This window comes from Cygnus atratus, chromosome 12 (genome assembly GCF_013377495.2).
Source record: "Cygnus atratus isolate AKBS03 ecotype Queensland, Australia chromosome 12, CAtr_DNAZoo_HiC_assembly, whole genome shotgun sequence".
Lineage (NCBI taxonomy): Eukaryota > Metazoa > Chordata > Aves > Anseriformes > Anatidae > Cygnus > Cygnus atratus.
The window spans coordinates 2,078,854-2,098,437 of NC_066373.1; the positions used below are offsets into that span (position 1 = coordinate 2,078,854).

A 19,584-nucleotide genomic window follows, 5' to 3' on the forward strand; every position below is an offset into this window, starting at 1 on the left:
GCAGATAATAATTCTAGGAGGGGCAGCTCATCTCCTTACATTTCCTTCAGCCCAACCTTAAACAATATTCTCAGAGATAGAGAAAACTCTCCCCCGGGGAAATCCTGAGTCTGCACGCCTGCTTCCTACGTCCCAGGACGGAGCCTTCGGTTGCAAGCAAAACCACCACCAAGAAAAAAACCCAAAACCAAGCGAACCAGAGATTTGCCTGTCGAAAGCTGCCATTTGTCCAGCTGATGACAGACTCCACGATGCTACCGTGGCCCTGATATGTAAAACCTCCATAAGGAGACAGTAAAGGGTGACATAACGCGCCAGGACCCCTCTTCTCTTCTGACACCCACGAAGGCAGCCAGCTGGTGAGCACATGTGCGCGTCGCCAGCCCCTGGTGAACAGCACCAGGCCAACTGCGCTACCAACTTGGTGTTACTTTGCTAAAACCGCAGGAGAGCTTCCCGTAACTCAGCGAGGGAGGACGGGCACCCACAACGGGGCTGCCGCTCCCGCTCTTGCTACTGCCACGAACCACAGAGCCCGAGGCGCGAAGCCCGCAGCCAGCCCCAGCACCACGAGACCCGGCTGATAAAACCTCATCCGCCCATCGCGTTTGTCGAGGACCTGACATTTTTTGCATGAAACTTCAGTTTGTTTCGAACACAGCAGTTGAATAAGCATTTTTGTGCGATTAGCTCTGAAACAAGGCCCAAGGTTTCCTTCAAAATGACTGAAGTGTGATTTTAAGGGGGTGAGAGGGCTGTGCACACTGAAGAAAATAGACCTGTACAAGCTTCAAGTCTGTTTTGGTCTTGCAGACCAAAATTATTGGAGTTCAAATCACTACTATTTTTTGGAATAGCACCTGGGAGGAGGTTTAACCCCCCTGTACAAGCATTATTAATTTTAGAAAGGGAATTTTAGTAGTTCTGTTCTTCAGAGGAATATAACTCCTGTATTATTAACAGAATCTGGGATTACTAAAACGCTGACAGCAAATTAGAATTTAATTCTGTTCTCACCATTCCCTGACTTCTGATGCTTTTCCTACCCTGGAGCATGAGATGTTGCAGAAGACTGGAGGGACGGATGGAGCACAGGATGGGACGGGGACACAAGGCAGGGAACTTGCCTTCAGATGGCTTCCCTGCCACCACCAACTGATTCCCATTTTCCATTTCTGCTTGTTCTCACTTTTTGGTCCGCACACGCTGGGAACAGAAACACTGGGAGTTCCCAGAGCCACAGCAAAGGGGGTTGGATTTTTTCCCCTCACCTCATAATTTGCATTTTTATTTTCTTTTTGCATTGCATTTTATACAATCATTTCCATCAAACAGCAAACAAAACGTGGGCTGCTGATACCTGGATATAGCCCTAGCGTGTAAGGAAAGCTGGACACTCTGAAGGGACTCGGCATATTAACTCGTTCCTCTTCGAGCAGAAAGCTGGCACTATTAGATGCACCATTGTTAAACACAAGGGGCCTAATGCGAAACAGCAGCAGGAGAAGAATTAACAGCCAGTTCCCCGCAAGCTTTCACTGGTGTTTCTGTTTGATCCTTAATTTGTGGTAGGGCCAATCCATGCGAATTGCAACAACCATTTGTAAGGCACCAATTACTTGTCTTCCGAGATGCAATCAAACAAATGCTCATCTTCCATCTAGAACTATGGAGGGGTAAGAAATAAAAGAGATTCATCTGCTTACCTTGCTTTCTGAAACGTCCCTGCCTATCCCTGCGAACGCTCACGTGCAGGTGATGGTTATTCTCTAGCAGGTGATTTCACAGGCTGGTGCACTTCCAAAAGTTTTCTCAGAAGGACGTGACAAAATCGCCTGATCTTGAACTACCGGGGGTTCAGAGTGCAGGCCTCCCTGCAGATCGCTCACTTGTGAACAAAACCTGTTCTCTAGGGGGAGAGCAAAACTGCTTGGTGAGGACGACTGGAATCAGCTTTTGTGACAACGTGCTTTTTCTGGACATAGCTCCGCCTCAGAAGTGAAAATAAAATAAATAAAAGCAGTTAAGAAACAATTGGAAACAGTTGATTTCTATTAAATTCTACAGGACTTTTCCTGAGCCATTGTTTTCAAGATGTGTCCCATCTTACAAGATCAGACGCACAAACAGGTGCCCAGAGTTTGGTGAGCACACAAAACTCCTTTAATAAATCACATGTGCACGCGCTCGATTATCTACACGCGACTGGTTTTCATCTTTTTGCATTTGTCAAAACAAGAATGTTTTCCAGGGAAAATACCATTCCTTTTCGAAACGTCCCATCTGTGGATTGCTGTGGAGCACGGGAGAGGTTTGCTTTTCCCAGTTACTTCCCGAGACCCCGTGACAGCAGCCCGTAAACACCTGAAAGCCGGCTGCTGGCAGACTGACCCAAAGCTCCGTACAGAAAATCCACACCAGCATTACGTGTCTCCAGGGTATGAGAGCACGTGAGAGAGGATGCAGACTTCATGCTCTTGTGGACGTGGCTAAGGAGTCTCCGAGTGACGCAGGGAACGGACCAGGAGGACTCCGTGTACGGCTCTGCAGGTGTTCAGCATTTCTCTGAAACCCCAGATTAAATTTGTAAGGAAAACCTCTCTGTATAAGGCAGAAAGGTGCAGCCACACCTGCCCCCCCCCCGAGTTTCCACGTCAAGGAACATTTTGCAGACTGAGATACTACAGATGGTCATTTTGGGCTTATGTCCTCTTTATCTAAAACCCCAAAGAAACTCATAAAACCTGGTGAAAATAAATCTATACTACAAAGCAGATGATATATTAAAAAAAAATAAAAAATCTATGCTGTCCTCATTCTCATCTACCCAGGATACGTAATCTACCTGAGGTGCTTTGAGGCATACATGTAGGAGCACTCTGGGTTAGGAAAACGTCTGCCAAAGAACCTGTCCAGCAAAAAGAAACCCTTCAGCCTGACGTACCACGATCAGCCACACTTGAGAACCTAACTGTCCCCATGAGAAGCATAACAGGAGCACAGCGAGCACAGAGATGGGATTCATTGCTCACTGTCTCAGTCTAAACTTACATATCCGTGTCAGAGGCAGCACACGGGTGTTGCTAGGACTAGGGCAAAACGTCCCCACGTGGATGGGGACAGACCCAGAACTCAGGAGCTGTCCCAACAGTCCCCCACAATCCTTCCGAAGGGGCATTTTGCTCTAGATATGTGATTTTCCTTAATTCCCCCTCCTGAGCCATTCTCGGTCCCTGGGCTGTAACAGGAAACACGTTCCTCCACGAGCACTTGTGGGTTATTCCCAGTTTCACACCTTCTGCTTTATTTACTAAATCTGGTCACCCTCTCAGTAAAGTGAAAATCACCGCAGGCGCTTTGCTGCCGTCTGGAAAAGGATGCTGTGCGGCTTCCCTCCCTTTCTGTAGGGAAGAAAGGGAAGGATTTGCTCTGTGTCCAGCTAAGCGTAAGGTCCCTGCATCCTCAGGAAATAACTGCTATTAACTAAATTTCCTCGGGAGGCAATGATGGGCTCTCCCAAGTCCTCCATCCCTCTCCTCCTCCTCCCACGTGCCGCTTGCCTTTCTCCCTTGCCGACCTTTTGAGGCAGGGTCCCAGGACAGACCACAGTGGCAGCATGAGACATTAAATGGGGTGGGCTCTCGCTGCCTTGTTTTCTGGCCTGAGGCCACCGAAGCAGCTGGAAAGGAGCAAGCTGTTTATTTACCATGATGACTATGGCTCTGTTAAGGTAAGAGAGAGGGAGAAGGCAAGAAGCCCAGCTGGGGGCGAGACCCTCGGCTGTCACAGCACTGAGCCCGGGGTGCTGGCAGCCGACGGCGGGGGGATCTGCTGCCAAACACAGCCTTCGTGACAAAGGCTATATGTAAACGTACAGTGCAGTCAGGGTGCACTTTGGGAAAACAGAAAGCTCTGCTGGGGGCGTACTGAGAGAGCAGCCAGGAAAAGCCAGGGCTAGAAGTGCAGGAGACTGCCAGGACAAAACTAAGTATTATTTAGTCGTAAAAGAAGTCTGTTCCTTTATTTTCTGTGCTTATAAAGATTATGAAAAACAAAATCCACTGAATGCTGTGGAGGACAGAGAGCTAGCCCACGTTGCTGCTTGCTCTTGCTGTGTATTGACACACTAACACACAAATCTTTACACGAAGCATGGCTTGCCATGAAAACCTCTTGCCACAACCTCAGGGGTAGACGAGAAGCAGGGTCACCGCATCCAGTGTTTGGAGAGCATAAACAGGAACAACAGAAACTGCCACCTGCAGAGCTTCTTTTGCTCAAGAAGTGAAGGTTGAGCCCCGAGAGCTCAGCCCGAGGTGCCCCAGTGTGAGCTAAACACGAACTGGTTTCCATCCTACCAAGGCTCCGAGAAAGCTGGAGAAGAACTGGACAAAAGGCACGTACAACTCCTCCGTCCTGGTAACTGCAAGCCGTTACTCCTACCAACCTCTGCTGAAAGAAATGCCATTTAGCCTGCAGTGTGACTTCATCCAGGGACAAAATGAAAAAAAATGGCAAAATCGGTGCCGAGCCTCTATCTCCTGACACTACGATCCATTTTCCTTTCCATCCAGCACGCACATTGCTGTGTGGCATCTGCTCTGATCGCTTACTTTTTTCCTGTGTAATCGCCAATAATCATTTCTATGTGCTAGGACTATTAGGCACGGTTGTAAAATGATTTCCTAGCCCTGAGAGACCATGCAATTGGATACCTTGTGTGCTAACCCATGAATTTTATCTACTTCAACATATACAGGGGCCTGAGGCCTCGAGGAAATTAACAATCCAAACAAATTCTGCTGAGGTTTAAAAGATGAATTATTTTAATAATACTGAACTTACATTAGGTTCTGGTTTGGAGGCAGCTCTCTGCAAAATCAGGCAAAATGTTTCAAACAAAGAGGGATTTGACCGAACTTCAGCTCAATTGTCACATGGGTTTCTGTCTCCTTTCCCTGCATTGCTGATTAACAAGATTATTTATGTCTAAGCACAAGTTTAGCCTCTTTTCCTTATCCAGCAGCTTGTTCTTTCCACAGAAAAATGAAAGTTAGTGTCTTAAAAACATATATAAAAAAACAAACTGTTATCACAAATGACTTTTGCTTCTGGCACTTCAAAAGCTGTTCCTTGTTTTGTTTGCTCTGCTTTCTTGCTTGCTTTTTTTGTCTCCCTCTTCTTAACAGAAGACTGCAAAGGTCAGACCCTACCATGATATATATGCCTTCCGCAGCAAGAGCTGCTCCGCAGCACTTGGCAGCCACAAGAACCAGACAGTTCCTTAAGCGAGGTCGCAGTCCAGCCTCGGTACGATCGCCGCCGAGCTCCATGGTGTAAACAAGACTCGGGAGCCCTGAGTCACAGCCTGAGTGCAAGGGAGCAGGCGTCGCTCCCACGCGGATCTTGGAGGCAGAGCAGCAGGGGAAGGTGCACAACACCTCATAAATAGCAAGGAAGCGAACCAAGCAAAGAGTGGGTGTCGGACCTGGCTTCTGGGTGGAAGCAAGTCGTCAAAGCATGCATGCTGCAAAGGTAAGGAGGAACTCGGCTCTCCCACGCTTTTAGAGAAGAAACCAAATAAAATTGCTCACAGGCAAGAAACATTTCTATAGGTGACAACTCTCTCAAGCTCCTATAAGCCCCACCAGGTGGCTCGTGCTCCTCAGATGCCTGCCCAGACCATGCACGTGTGCACACGCCTGTGAGCAAGCGAATGCGAGTCCAGCAACCAAATCTAGAGAGCAGCAGCTTTGAAAGGACAACACAGACAGTGCAGAAAGCTCTTCTCTGGTGCTGTTGGACAGATCTGGGGACCTCCATGATCGCCGTGATCTCATGGAAGTCAGGCTGGGGGTGAAAGCCAGTGTTCGTGCAGGAACTACCCAGCAGCTAAAGCCCAGCCACAGTAACAGCAGCAAATCCCCTGGCTCAGAATTACTTTAGGAGTTTCCGAAGGTAAATACACCACAAAGCAACACCAGGGGAAGAAAGGGGAGGACTCCGGCTTGGAGGAGGAACAGCACTACCATCCCATTGGTATGAAGAAGTTGGTTTTCTCCCTAGCAATTCGCTAGTACCAACACAGTTACTTCATGGTTAAAAGTGTGGGTCACAGTATTTGACCTGCAAACAGTGCCATGTCCCGCAGCTTGAGCCCCTTTCCCAGTTACACAGTGCAAGCTCCAGCTAACCCAGCAGAGGTTTGTTTTTGGCTGGCTGTGGTGGTGTGGGTGAAGCACAGCTCCAACCTGGCTCCCAAATGAAAGCAGACGGTCACTGCAGGGATCGCGGCCACCCTGCTCTCTCTTTTACCCAAAAGCACTTCCCCTCGCCACGGCTCCCAAACAAAGCTCCAAAAACTAAAAGAAACCAGCTCTCCCTGCCCCAGGCTTTCTGCTTTGGTTTCAGTCTGGCAGTAACTTGTTAGGCTCCTTCTAGGAAAAGAAAAAGCCACCCGTGGCAAACCCAGCTCCTTCCAGGCTCTCTGTGATGAAGCGGCAGCTGCCTACACGTGGTGGTCCTCACCGCTGTGTCCTGCAGTTATCAGAAAACTCTCACACTGCCCACTGGTCCTAAAAGCACTATGAATATGAGAACTTTGGCACATCCACTCTGGATTATCAGAATTTCAGCTCTTCTTGGAGTAAAAATTTGTTTCAAAAACCCCACGCTGCAAAGCACGACTGAGATGCACTAGTGCACGTGTGATGCGCCCTCTGATGTGGACTCTGCTCTGTGCCCAGGCTGCACAGGACAGGAAGGGGAGATGTGCAGCATCTCTGAGATTCAGGCTTTAAGCTATCCACACCTGCGATTCGGTTCTCCTACCTATCAGCCGGGGTAAGAGCTATCCCCATGGCAGAAAGGAGATCCCAAATTTGGTCCCTCCATCACCATCTCTTTTCTGATGACACTCGAGCCTGAACTGGAACCAGGTACAAGACTTACACCAGAGGACACCAACATTCACGTGGCTGTAAGCACTGCACCTTTGTGTGGCCAAGAGCCTCACCGGGTACACCCCAAATGCTGGAGAGGAGAAACAGGACAGAAGGGCTGGGAACTGTGCTGCATGTGAAGGGGTCAGGGCTTTCAGTGGTCCTCACACTGCACACTCACAGTGGTGTGATGACGCAGAGCAGGGGGAATTCCGTGCTTCGTGAAGGTGACGAAGGCAGACATCAGTCCTGTGAACTCTGGGAAGGACAAGTCTCCGCAGGACAGCTGTGCGTGTCTGATGTCCTGCCAAAGGCGTGTTGGCGTTCGCGATGGAAAAAGATCTTCAGCACTAGCAGAAATCCAAACTGCGGTGTTGATGAATTACAACAATGTATATCTGCAAGACCCTATTTTATTCATGTATAAACCAGGATCATAGAAGGAAGATAAAGGGAACTCAGCTGAATTCAGTCAGCTGTTTAACTGAGTGGCTGTTTGCATAGCTTGAAGTGGAAGACTCATTTCTGGGAACACATGAACCTAAATCAAAGGAAAAATTTGAAAGTGGATTGCAGGAAGCAACTCTATACTACTGAGAGAATGGACTAGATAAAACCTAGAAGGGCTTAGATTATCTATTAATGATGAGAACAGACGCAATAGCCATATAATGATGGTGTTGGACAACGAAATAGGAGATCTGCATTTAGCCTCTCGTCCAGCTGAAAACTGCACATGGTGAGATCTTGCTTCAAGCAGCTAAAGGACTGGGCTTAAAATACTGGGAGGAGTTGAATGACTTTAGTTGGTCTTGGCTTCATCTTCCTGCCATAAAAACAAGTGAATTTAAGACGCAGGATAAAAAGAGGTAGCAACAAGTGCAAAAGAAATAGAAAGTTTATGTATGTTAGCTGTTTATAGCAGGAAAATGAGTCAGTCTATCCCAGCAGTTTTCATTATGACCCAGATTAGGCCTTCAGTGAATCCCCACCTTGAAAATGGAAAAGCCTCTGTGTGTGATATATAAATAGAAATTTTCCAGACACATGAGGACAAGAGCTCAGACTAACTGGGCAGACATCACCCACAATGTAAAACTACTGTCAGGTTTTCTTATTATTATTATTACTTAGAAACTGACCTTATTTATGGCAAATCTTAAGAAGTAAAATCACGGTTGAAAGGGAAAATCTGTGTATGTTTACATACTACAGGATTCTTTATTTCATACACTCCAATGTGGTGCAGATTGCCGGTTCCCCCTCTGGGATCTATAAGGCTGTATAAACGGAGAGTTCATCTGTCACAGGGCAGACTCTGCTTGATGTAAATCCCCAAAGAATTATTAACCCAGGCAAGGATGACAGCCAGGACACGCTGAATCGTTGCAGAGCAATGGTGACTACACTATTCTGAATCTAGGCTTCTCCCACGGGGGCTTGCGTGGGCATTATGGATGACTGCCTTTTATCCCAAGCCTTGTGTCCCTTCCGCAATCAGCACAGCTCCAGCCCGCTACTTCCACGTTCTTTTCGTCCTATGGCTGACTTGCCTAGAGGATTATTGCTTCCCTGGATCCAAGAAAACATCAGTGAGGGAAAGGGAAGACAGCTGCTAATGCACGCCAAAAAGGAGCCAAGCACGGAAATACTTCCTGGACTCTCAAGAAACCCCTCGGCTACAGCCTGCTTGCAAAGGGACTCATTACCTATAAAACTAAACTTCATTAAAGGCAGCTAAAGGAGCTCTGGGCTTTCCCTACAAAAATGCATAGGATTCCAGGGGTGTCTGTGATCCCTACCAAAGCCCAGCAGCTGTCCACAGCTGCTCCCTCCTTCAGCCATGCTTTGAGAAGGTCGTGCACAGACGAGTTGGAGTGGGTCGGTGTGCTAGAAGAAGGCCTCTGCTAAACAACACTGAGTAGCTGGAAGCAGATTTATAGAACTTGCCATAAGCACTGCAAATGCAAGGCAGCATGCATGGCCTTGATACCTTCGATCAGTCTTTGGTTGGGGGTGTTGATTTTTTTTTGTTCGTTTGTTTGTTTTTTGCTTTGTTTTTAGTGCCCTGGCTCTGAGCAACTGCTGAACAATTGTGAGACCAAGAGTAAAAGAGAAAAAAACAAGGCAAAAAGCCTCACCAGAGCTGAAACCCATTACAAATGAATCAAATATAAGTTGACCATAGTAGCAGACAATAGGGTTAGCTCAGTGAAGTCTTCATAGAAACGAGACAGTGCTCCAACGGGAGACACAGGAATGGAGAAGAAAAGGGGACACATTAACTGAAAAGCAGAGGTGCACAAAGTAGGGAGCCAGGAAGAGCAACAGAAGCACTCAGCAGAAAGTAACTGGGTAAAACTCACAGATTGGTGCAGAAAGCTTGGTCTTACTAATGGCAGCTGGAACTGGCAAACATGAAAGTTATTATGAACTAACGCCATGGTGAGTGAAAATGTGCAAAGAAATGTAATCAGCAGGCACTACTGCATGAACCGTATTGTCCTGGGTAGATAGAAAGGCTCCCAAAAGTGCAGAATGAAGAAGAAAGTTACTGTCACCTTAACTCAGAAACTGGGAGGTTGGAAGCATTCACCATTTGGGGAACCACAGAGTAAGGAAAAGAATCAACAGATTTGTTATACTCACAGCTTACTGCAAGAAAAAATACGCATACACAAAAAATTACAAGAATACGTTAAAAAGGCACATTTTCCATTAGCTACAAAGAAGGATTTTTATAGAGATGTCTGATGCCAAATGTATTTCTGTGCTTGATGCATCAGCAGTGTTCTGGCAGGTGCCCCTAGAAAAATAAAGTGCATGTTTGTGGGTATTCAACACTCTCTTTGAGACACTTTCCTTAGCCTGTCACTTGGGTTGAGTTCAGCACCAGAGGTGTTTCACTGGAAAATACAACATATTTTTGTTGGTGTATCCAGGAGAGTTCCAAAGTCTACAGAGCTGATGCTTACATCTGGGGAAAATCTGCAGAAAAAGCATGACAGAAGCTCCAATTCACTTTGGAAAGAGATGGAGCTGCTAGGCTGAAGCTAAATTCCAAGTACTGGAAATAACGAAAAGATATCAGGCAGAGCAGAGCTTGGCTAGAGGTACCCAGCTGCCACAACAGACGAGGAGGAGAGTCAAGGATTTCCTGGAATGACAATGTGCAAACAATGCTGCCCTACTTCAGCTGCTCAAATTAGCAGCCTGAGAGTGCTACTGTACAAAAAGCTGTCCCAGGGAACAAAGGATGCTCATCCTTGCCTGAAAAGGCAAGGCTTCAGTCCTTCTATGGTGAGAGATGCCTCTGGAGAGGGCATTGGCACAGTCCCTTTCACCAGTAAAATCAAAACCAAGACCTGTGCCATGCATACCTTGGTGCCGTAGAACTAGCACGCTCAACGTGTGATAGAGATTTTGGCCACGGTAGGTGGTTCATATGTTTAAAAACAGAAATCCCTCCTTGAGGACAGGCCAAGAAGGACCGCAAAAGCACAGACAAGTATTTGATGTGATAGGGAAGAAAAAGCCAAACTAGAGGAAGTTTTCTGAATGGATAGGATTTGAGCAAAAGTCAGTGTTCATCAAAGCCAAGAGAAAAGGATGTTGCATTAATCGAGACATGATGAGATAACAACTTGGACAAGAGTTTGAGCTGTGAGGAAGAAAAGGTTGAATAGTTACGGCTGAAAACACTTAGTATAAAAACAGGAAAACAAAAAGATGTTTATTGGCCAGAAATAGAAGGAAAATCTATCCACCACCTGAGTTGTATCAGCTGAGACAAGTCCTCCCAGGAGATTTTCCTTCCTCTCCCACTTTGTGCAGCTTCCTCCTTCAGCTCTCCTTCCCTTCCCAGCTTTCTGTTATCATTTGGATGTGTATCTTTTCTTATGCAAAGGACTTGACTTGGAAAACAGAGGGCTTGTAAATCCGCCTGCCTGAATGTGGCTTTTTGATGTCTGGAGCACAGAGACATGCTGCTGAAATTTATGGTTTCCAAGGAGGACTGAGAAATTTATGTTAGGAAAATGTGACTGTCATCTTAGTTTATCTCCCAGTTTTGTAATGGAAAACAGGCTTTCTACAAACACATACACACAAAGCCCAGCATGAAACTGTTTATGAACTGGAGCGCATTAACCAAGAACCATTCCATAAAGACTGGCAATAATAATATTAATAATGCAATAAATCACACACCATCTCTAACATCACCAACCACCTAACAGAGGAGAAGGCACCCTGTTGAGAAGCAAAGCAGGAGCGCCTCTTTCCTCTTCCATCCTTTATTCTGTCTGTATCAATTAAAAGAATTTGGACCCTTCGGGCCAGCAGACTGACCGCAAACACCCCGCAGTCCTTACAGAAGCTGTTGTACATTACACAGGCAGCAAATAAAAATGTAGAGCTACACCAGACTTTCTGAGGACGCTTCAAAGCCTTAAAGTGACAGCTTCAAGAAAGCCAACCCCAGACACGTGGATTACCTGAATATGTTCAGTCCATTGCGCTGAAACAGGCAGATAACTAGAGCGACTCAAACAATTAGCTGGAAGCAGTTAAGCCATGAAAACAGAAATGTCCTAATTTGTATATTAAAGAACAGACAAATTTGCATTCTTTCTAAATGAGTGTGCTTTTCAGTCCTTGGCAGTTCATTTGGAGTTTTGAATTTACGGCAGGAAACAATATAGATTATGCTTCAGGCAGCCACAGTTTATTTCTTGAGACTATTTGCAAAGAAACCTAAAACTTGCATTAAGATAAAGAGCATCTACTTGATCTGGTACCAAATAATCTGAATTCAATGCTACCTCAATTTCTGAAGCTTACACCAAGCCATTTCAAAGTATTTCAACCATTCTGCAAGCATTTAGACAGGAAGCTTTTCTATACTCACCCTGGAGGAAGTGATGGCATTATTGATATATGTCCTGCACTATATTAAATGTGGCTGTGGAGTTATTTATGTGCTTTTCCTGACTTCTTTTGACACAGGAGTTGATTGCAGTGCTGTATGATTACGTCTGCATCTCTGAATCTTTCTTTCTCAGCTGGAAAGTCTCAAGTTCCAAGCTGGGATTCCCTCTCCACCCCCTTCTCATATACTTAACTCTCCTTCTGCTGGAAGTGTCTAGTAAACATCCACAAAAAACCTCTTAGGTTCCACAACAGCAGAGAGGGAAAAAGTGGGCAGGCTGCATTTTAAGAGAAGAAAACACATTTTCTTAGATGCTCCCTGATTTTTAACTGTGCACTATAAGAAAACGCTTTTTAATTATGGTCTTTTTAACTACGGACCCTTAGAAATTGATCCCAAAGGACACGGTATTTCAAGTTTTTTTGTTGTTGTTGTTTTGTTTTTTATTTTTTAATTGTTTTTGTCTTTAATTCTCTTTCTTATGATCTTTATCAGCCCTCCTCTCCTCCCTCGGCTCCCAGACCACCTACGGACAGAAGCATTGTTCATTAGTAAGACATTTGCTGTCAGCTAAAAACAAGCATCTGTGTACTAGAACCTACCTCAGCTCTGGTTTACTGGTTGCATCTAACCCAGCACAACCCTCATATGTTGGGAACTAGGGAGCAGGCAGGAGAATATGTGCTCCTCCCGCCACGGACACTTATGCAGAATGAAATAGCTGCCACTGGCACCTGATTTCTAAGCCAAAGGCTACTTACAAGACAGCCCTGTGACCTCTTGCAGCCAGGCATGCCTGCCACTACCCATTCCCTATCACCTTATTCAGGATTTGTGCAGATCAATACAAAAACTACAAACAGCACCCTACAGCAGAGCTCAGATGGCCAAGAAGGTTTTGAGCAACCCTGGCTCACGTGCTAGTGCTTGGGAGGGATACTAAAACCCTCTGGTGACTGGCTTGTGTGTTTTATTCTTGAGTTTAATTTTGAACTTATCACCAGATTTAGATTCAAAAAGGAGTGTTGTTTTGTTTCGTTTTTTTTTTCACAAAGACATCGGCTATAAACAGATAACTCCCATTCCTAAAACTGTTTGGATATCTTCTCACTGCAGATTTCAGACACTGCAGGAAACCAGGACATCAGCAAAGCCCTCAATCTTTTCTACTTTTAACTTGTACATTTTAATTTTATGGCTTTTGATTTTAGGATATTTCAGACATCATTAGGCTGTGCTTTATAGCATGTGTGCGTTGGGAGAGAAGACAGGCGATGTCCTCTGAGGTTTCAGAGTCCAGAGAATGGGTTTAATGACTATGTCCTTTACTGTGTGGATCTATTATTGTGAGAACGGTCACGCTGCAGACTGTAGGAACCGTGGGCATCCCCTGGGATAACCCTTGTACACTTATCACAGAGTCCAGGCTTCTGGAGATCAATGTGTACTCCCGCTATCGTCATTAGGCATGCCACAGCATCGCGTGGCTGCATTTGGTGATAGCCCACCTTCTCAGTGGCAGCCCATCAAGAACAGAAGACACCTAAAGATGAGGAATCCACCTCTCTTGACAGTTTCTTCCAGTCATTAATCTTCTTTCACACCTATTATCAAACACTCTGCCACATTTCCCACCTGAATTCGACTGGCTCATAGTTCTTGCAATTCCCTCCCTGCCCAAACTGAAGAGCTCATCACTAGTCAGTGTTCTCTTCCCGTGAGGAACACTCTCATTAAGAGCTTTTAAATCTTACCCTCTATTTGCCCAAGTCTGCGCACTGATTAAAGCAGCTACGATTTAGGGGGCATCAGAGCCAAAAGTCTGCAGCCGTGAGGGAGCTCAAATCCAAGCACAAGCTTCTCCATCAAGTTCATTCCTGCACAGCACAGAGAACTCCATACAGTGAATGTGATCAGAGAAAGGATGCAGGTAAACACAAAATAAAAGCAAAACCACACACAGAAAACCCTCCTCAAAATACCCAGCCACTTATTACCCAGGAAGCTTTGTTAGGCCCAAATGAGTCACATTTGCTGAAAGAAAGGAATCAGAGTGGAAAAGTGTGAGAGTCTGTGCAAAGACGTTCCCAGAGGTCAGTTTCATACACATAAATATTCCTACAAATGTTGATTTTCTGACAGGAAAGATTAATGCCCTCCATCTTCTACAAAAAGCAACAAAACAAAACAAAAAAAAAAAGAAAGAAAAATACGATTTTCACAAAAACTAAGGAGCTACAAAAACTAAGGACTTTTGTCACAGAAGAAATCTGCATAAAAATGAATGAAAATGTCAGAGGTGGAAAGTGGGGAGATGCACTCTTCTTTTTGCTGGATGTCTGAAATTCTGAGAAGAAAAGTGCTAGAGAAGCTCCAAGTTTCATTATAATAGTCAAATTAATCAAACACAAAAGAATTTCAGGCAGAGCCCAAAACCGATGGACTACCCTCAGATGCTTACAAGCTATTTAAAAATAAAGTAAGGCATAGTAAGATGCTAAGAAACAAGGCAAAAGGCTTACACAAACTACAAAAATTAAAAGAGAGGAAAACAAAACCAGAACTTGTAACTCTTCTTCTACCCTCCACCCTGCCCCTGCCTACCTCCAAAGCTGCTGTTCCTGCGATAAAAGGAGGCTTTTTGGTCAATATTGTGTTTCAAAAAATGAAGGACTTCTCACTGTGGACCACCTCCCTGGGCTGCACGTTTAGCTGCTGAAAGACAACCTGGATGAATGAAAAGGGAGGAAGGGATTCAAACCAAATCAACAAACAGTTCGTTTCTCAGCTGTTCCTTGATTCCTCCCACCTCCTCTTTTATGAACATTTGGGCTTTTTTGTTTTTCTTCTGGTTTTGCTGAAGAGAGCAGGGAGCCCATTAGAGCAGGGGGATTAAGAGAGTTGAAGTAGGATTGAGTAATAAAATTGCTGTTAAATAACAGCAATTATGCAAGGCAGATGGCCCCAACGAGAGAGAACAGTTTCGAACGCGCAGGGACAGGAAGCAGAAGAAAACTCGCTCTGCTTTAGAAGCCTCGTTTGTGTCTGGCTAAATCATCCCAGCCACCGATCGCTAGAGCAGAGCTGCCCCAGGAGGGTTAGGACACGGGGCAGAGAGATGGAAGGAGGCATTTGGGGAGAAAAAGGCACTAAATGGCAAGTTTAGTTGATGTTTAGCCTAGGCTGGAAGTTCGAGCAGAGCCCTCTGTGCAGCCCAAGGTACCACCTACTTGGGTATTAACCTGAGTGCTTGAAAAGGAAGTTTTTTAACTTTGTTACCACGTGGGAACAGCAGGGGAAAATCTGGTTATTAAACTGAAAACGTTAACAGTTAATGGCAGTCACGATTTTTAACTGTGACAATTTTATTTTTTTATATACATACATATATATATATAAAATATTTTTTTATTATAATTTTTTTTTATTTTACTTTTTACTGTGAAATAAGGCAAGGAAGGGAGGTACTTCCCTGTGCACAAGTTAATGTCTACAACTGCTTTTTCTGTTAAATGCAGTACAGAATCCAGCAGCCTGAGGGTGTATGATTTATTATTTTTTAATTGAAGGTAGCTGGCCAACCTCCTCTGGTATGATCGACGTAGCAAAATTAACAGTTTTTTCTTAAGATTAAAAATAAAAGCTGTAGAAGTGGGGGAAGTAAAAAAACATATCAAAACAAAGTGGAAAGAGGGGAGAGGAAACTTTTAGCCCTAAAGTAGTAAGAGGTGAGCCAACCTCTGGCAAACTCAAGCAACAAGATACCCATACAGATACGTGTGTATGTAGACATATTTCACACATACATACCCGCCCACCCACCCAAAGCAAGCTGAAGTACCCTTTTTTATTAGTCAAATGGTGTTGGCTAGCTCCCAGTTTTTCCCTGCTTTACCAAGAAAGCCAATGGCAAATTTAATAAATAGTTTAGCAATTAAAAATTAAAATAATTTAAATATACACACAGGAGATTTATTTTCCCTGTGATAAAAACAAAAGAGTAAAGTCCCTTTTATTTCATTTGGCTTGCTTTAATTCTCAGATCCTGATTTAATGCACTGAACAGTTTGGCAAGGAAACCCAGTGCATCTTGAACACAAATCCCAAAAACTCCTTAAGAAAAGCAGAGAATCAGTGCGGACAACAGGGGGTTTTACTGTTTTCAAATTAAATACCATAAATATCCACGGCACCGTGAGGGACAATGAACAGACTGTCCTTACAGCTGGCATCACAGTGTAGGATGGAGAGACATCAGGCTAAACTTAGCTTTCCATCCAGGTTTTTGTCAATCTGTTTCTGAACTGGATAAAGTTTCCATTCAATAGTATGAAAAATCTGGAAAAAAAAATGTTTACTGGAAGATTATATAGCACATATTAACTCATGCTCAACCCAAGCTTACACATTCAAAACCACAGATTAACCTGAGGGACTAGCAGAAGCACTGAACTTTTCCCCGTCTACTAGTTAAATAAAAATATTCATACTGATGAAAAAAATCCTAAAAATGTCATTTTTTGCCCAAAGTATAAAATTTTATAAAATATAATTAAAGGACACTTTTCCTTTGCCAAATATAAACTTCACAAGTTTTTAATAAAAAAAACTTGAGAAAGTTTTCAAAACTAGAATTCACTTAAGTTTAATAAAATGTGAAAAAGGCAGAGAAGAGACATACGCTCTTGACTGAAACCTCCCATGGGAAGCTGTAGATGTGGAAAAATAGGTTTTCATCCAGTTTATCACACTACAGAACAACACTCGATTAGAAGTCCCCTAGCCCCTTTTGAAGGAGGATAAGTGTTAACCCCTTGCCCTGCGTGTTTCCCATCGCATCCTGCCCACTTTGTCTTAATTCCAGCTCTGTACAGCTCCTCGCCACCCTTCCATTGGCTCCTGCCTCCACTTGCTGCGCAGTTAGTCTTACTTTTATGGGGTATAAAACAAGCTCTAAATACATCAAACCTTGTTTTAAAAACAAGGAAATTAAAAGAAATTAAGTATGTCAGTTTGTAGCAGCACATAAAAGAGCAATCTCAGTTTACCCCAAACACCACTCTAACTGATTGACTTTCATATTCCTGGCTTCATTCAAGGAAATGAGGTTTGACTGTCGAGTACTCATCTAAATCAGCAGGGCTTACAGAAGTGCTCTGGGATTGCAGTGGGTGAAAGAAACCATCTTACTTCTTATAATGCGAAACAGTTTTTGCTGAGTTATAGCTATGGCTCCACATTTTTCAGTGCCTAGATAATTAGGAATTCAGAAGGAAAACTGATTACCAGTAGAAGGTTGTGCAAAGTGAGATTCTACAGTAATTCTTTTTTCTTTAGATATTAGTTTCCTCACTGTATTTTCTAACATAAAACTCCAGAGCAGTTCTCTGAAGCCACTAATAAAGTAAGCAGCCACCAGAGCATACCAGACATATGCCAGGTTCTCCACGACGGAGACAAGCACTAGAACAACATCTTGGCCAGCATTCTGTGCTTTGTAGGCAAACTGTCAACGCTGAAACGCCTAAAAATATGCCTAATGAAGGCATTACAGTTTATTTGGGTCACAGAAGGGTGCTCATTTTTATAGTTTTGTTTTGCAAGACAAAATATGTAAAATTAACAAGGAATAAAAGAAAGAAAAAAAAGAAAAAGAAAAGAACCCACATCCTTCACTTTTTTAGACCACTTTCTAGTTCTACAACCCATCAAAACATAACACTTGGATTAGTTTTTAGATTAGGACCACAGAAGCCCATAAAAAAAGGTGGATGCGCCCTCTTTTACATGGGATTCAAGCTGAACAGATCTGAAAGATGATTGCAGTGGTACTGTACTGCACATGCAGCCACAACCACATGTTGGGAATTTTAGTACGTCAAGATAAATGATGAGGTGCTGGCGAGAGTGAACTTAATAGTGAAAATAACCAATGGGACCACCAGGGTAACCAGAGGCTCTCTTCCCCCAGAGCCTGTATGCCTAAACACTGTTACACAAAACCAAACCCATCAAAATATAATTGTACGGGTCACAAAATGAATTGAACTACCCAGCTGATTGTAGTCTAACCTTACAAGGAATGTCCTCCTGAAGACTTGTGGTCATATATTCTCAATAGCTGCCTTTTAGACAAAAGTAGGAAAGGAGGAAAAAAAAAAAAAAAGAAAACTGTTAAAAGCAGCAGAGGCTGTGAATAACAAAAGGAGACATAATGAGAACTGATTTCTAGCTGACCTACCGGAATGGTCAGTCTTCATGGGCAGAACTACATCCATGGTGACTCAACACTGATCCACCTGAATGGAGAGCCAAGCAAAACCCTCACTGCTGCTGCAAGACTTTCATCCTTTGAGTTATCTTATATACCTTTAAGATTTCTTAATGTTGATGTGCTATTGTTACATGTGTGAACATACTCTTCACACTTGCACAGAACCTCACAGACTTTTCATAGTTACAAGGATGTCCCAGAAAGGAATTCATTTCTGAGTTACTCTTCTCGGGAATGACTTATTTGTACATGACACTACCTGTGATGTCTAGAAAACACATAAAACATTCCTGAAAAGAAGTCATTTCCTCCCTGGACAAAGACATAAATCCTCTGACAACATAAAATCTACAAAAACAGAACAGGGACAGGCATTACGCATAGGAATACCTGGCTTGGTGTTGAAGTCTCTTTTCTTTGAACTATGAACAGTGTGACACAGCTTAGACTAATGTAAACATTGACATAACCGAGAAAAACTCATGTCTTGAGGAACATGCAGTCTGAACGTCTGAATGCACAGGAGGGCCTTAACGAGGTACTCTCCTTACCTATTGATTTCAATTGATTTGTACACTCTCCATTCCACACTGGTGAAGATTTCATTCTCCTGAAATCTACTGAATGCTATTTCACTGCATGGCATGCATTTACAATCACTTTTTTCGCAGAAGAGACTTGAGCATGCATCAGTCTAATGGCTAAAGAAAACCTCTCCTGAACTCAAGTTGTTCCTGATATGCTTCATCTTCTATGTGAGCTGAAAACACAAAGAGAAAAAAATTCTCAATCACACCACAGAACAAAGACAAATATCCCTACAGCTTCTATTAAGTGTGTGTGTGTGTATGACTCCTGTGAAAGCAGAGGATGCCTAAACCTCAGAAGAAAAGCTGGTCAAGAGCAGGACTTTCTGATGAAGACAGAAAAGGCACTGTAGCCAATATGAGTGTAGCAAGAGAGTGGTATGGGGTAGCATGCTGCAGACTTGCCATCTCAATGCTTTCTTAATGTCATTTCCAAGCGATAAATTATTACTAAACAACCATGCTAAAATATACAGGCCTTGCTTTATTTTTAGGCTTCCATTTGGATGCCAAACTCTTTAAACATCACCCAGTCTGGGAAACACTATTAAAAAAGAAACTGAAGCATAGCCAAATTCTTAGCCTGTCACAAACATTGTATTCAATAGCTGTGGTTCAGTTTGCATTGTACTTGTGCGTCAACAAATACCCTAGAGAAAAGTGTGAATTTACATAAAGTGCAGTACTTACCAGGGATAACATTCCCAGAATTTGGGTGTGCACAACCCTTCTTTTCAGAAAAATGTTACCCTGAATTCAATCATGTAGAATAGCTACATCCCATTCATTAATACATTAAATTATGAACCATATATTGACAATAACCATGAATCAACTCAGTTGAAAAACAAA

The 19,584-nt window shown here is 43.7% G+C and overlaps 1 long non-coding RNA gene across 1 annotated transcript; it reads right to left on the reverse strand.

The window, feature by feature from the left end:
- Window positions 1–14,474: 14,474 nt before the first annotated feature.
- On the reverse strand, window positions 14,475–18,899 carry LOC126913451 (uncharacterized). Its single transcript, XR_007708766.1, has 4 exons — window positions 18,697–18,899; window positions 18,113–18,170; window positions 16,047–16,209; window positions 14,475–14,598 (listed from the first exon to the last, which is right to left on the reverse strand). It is a non-coding gene; the product is annotated as an uncharacterized LOC126913451 (long non-coding RNA).
- Between the last annotated feature and the right edge of the window lie 685 nt (window positions 18,900–19,584).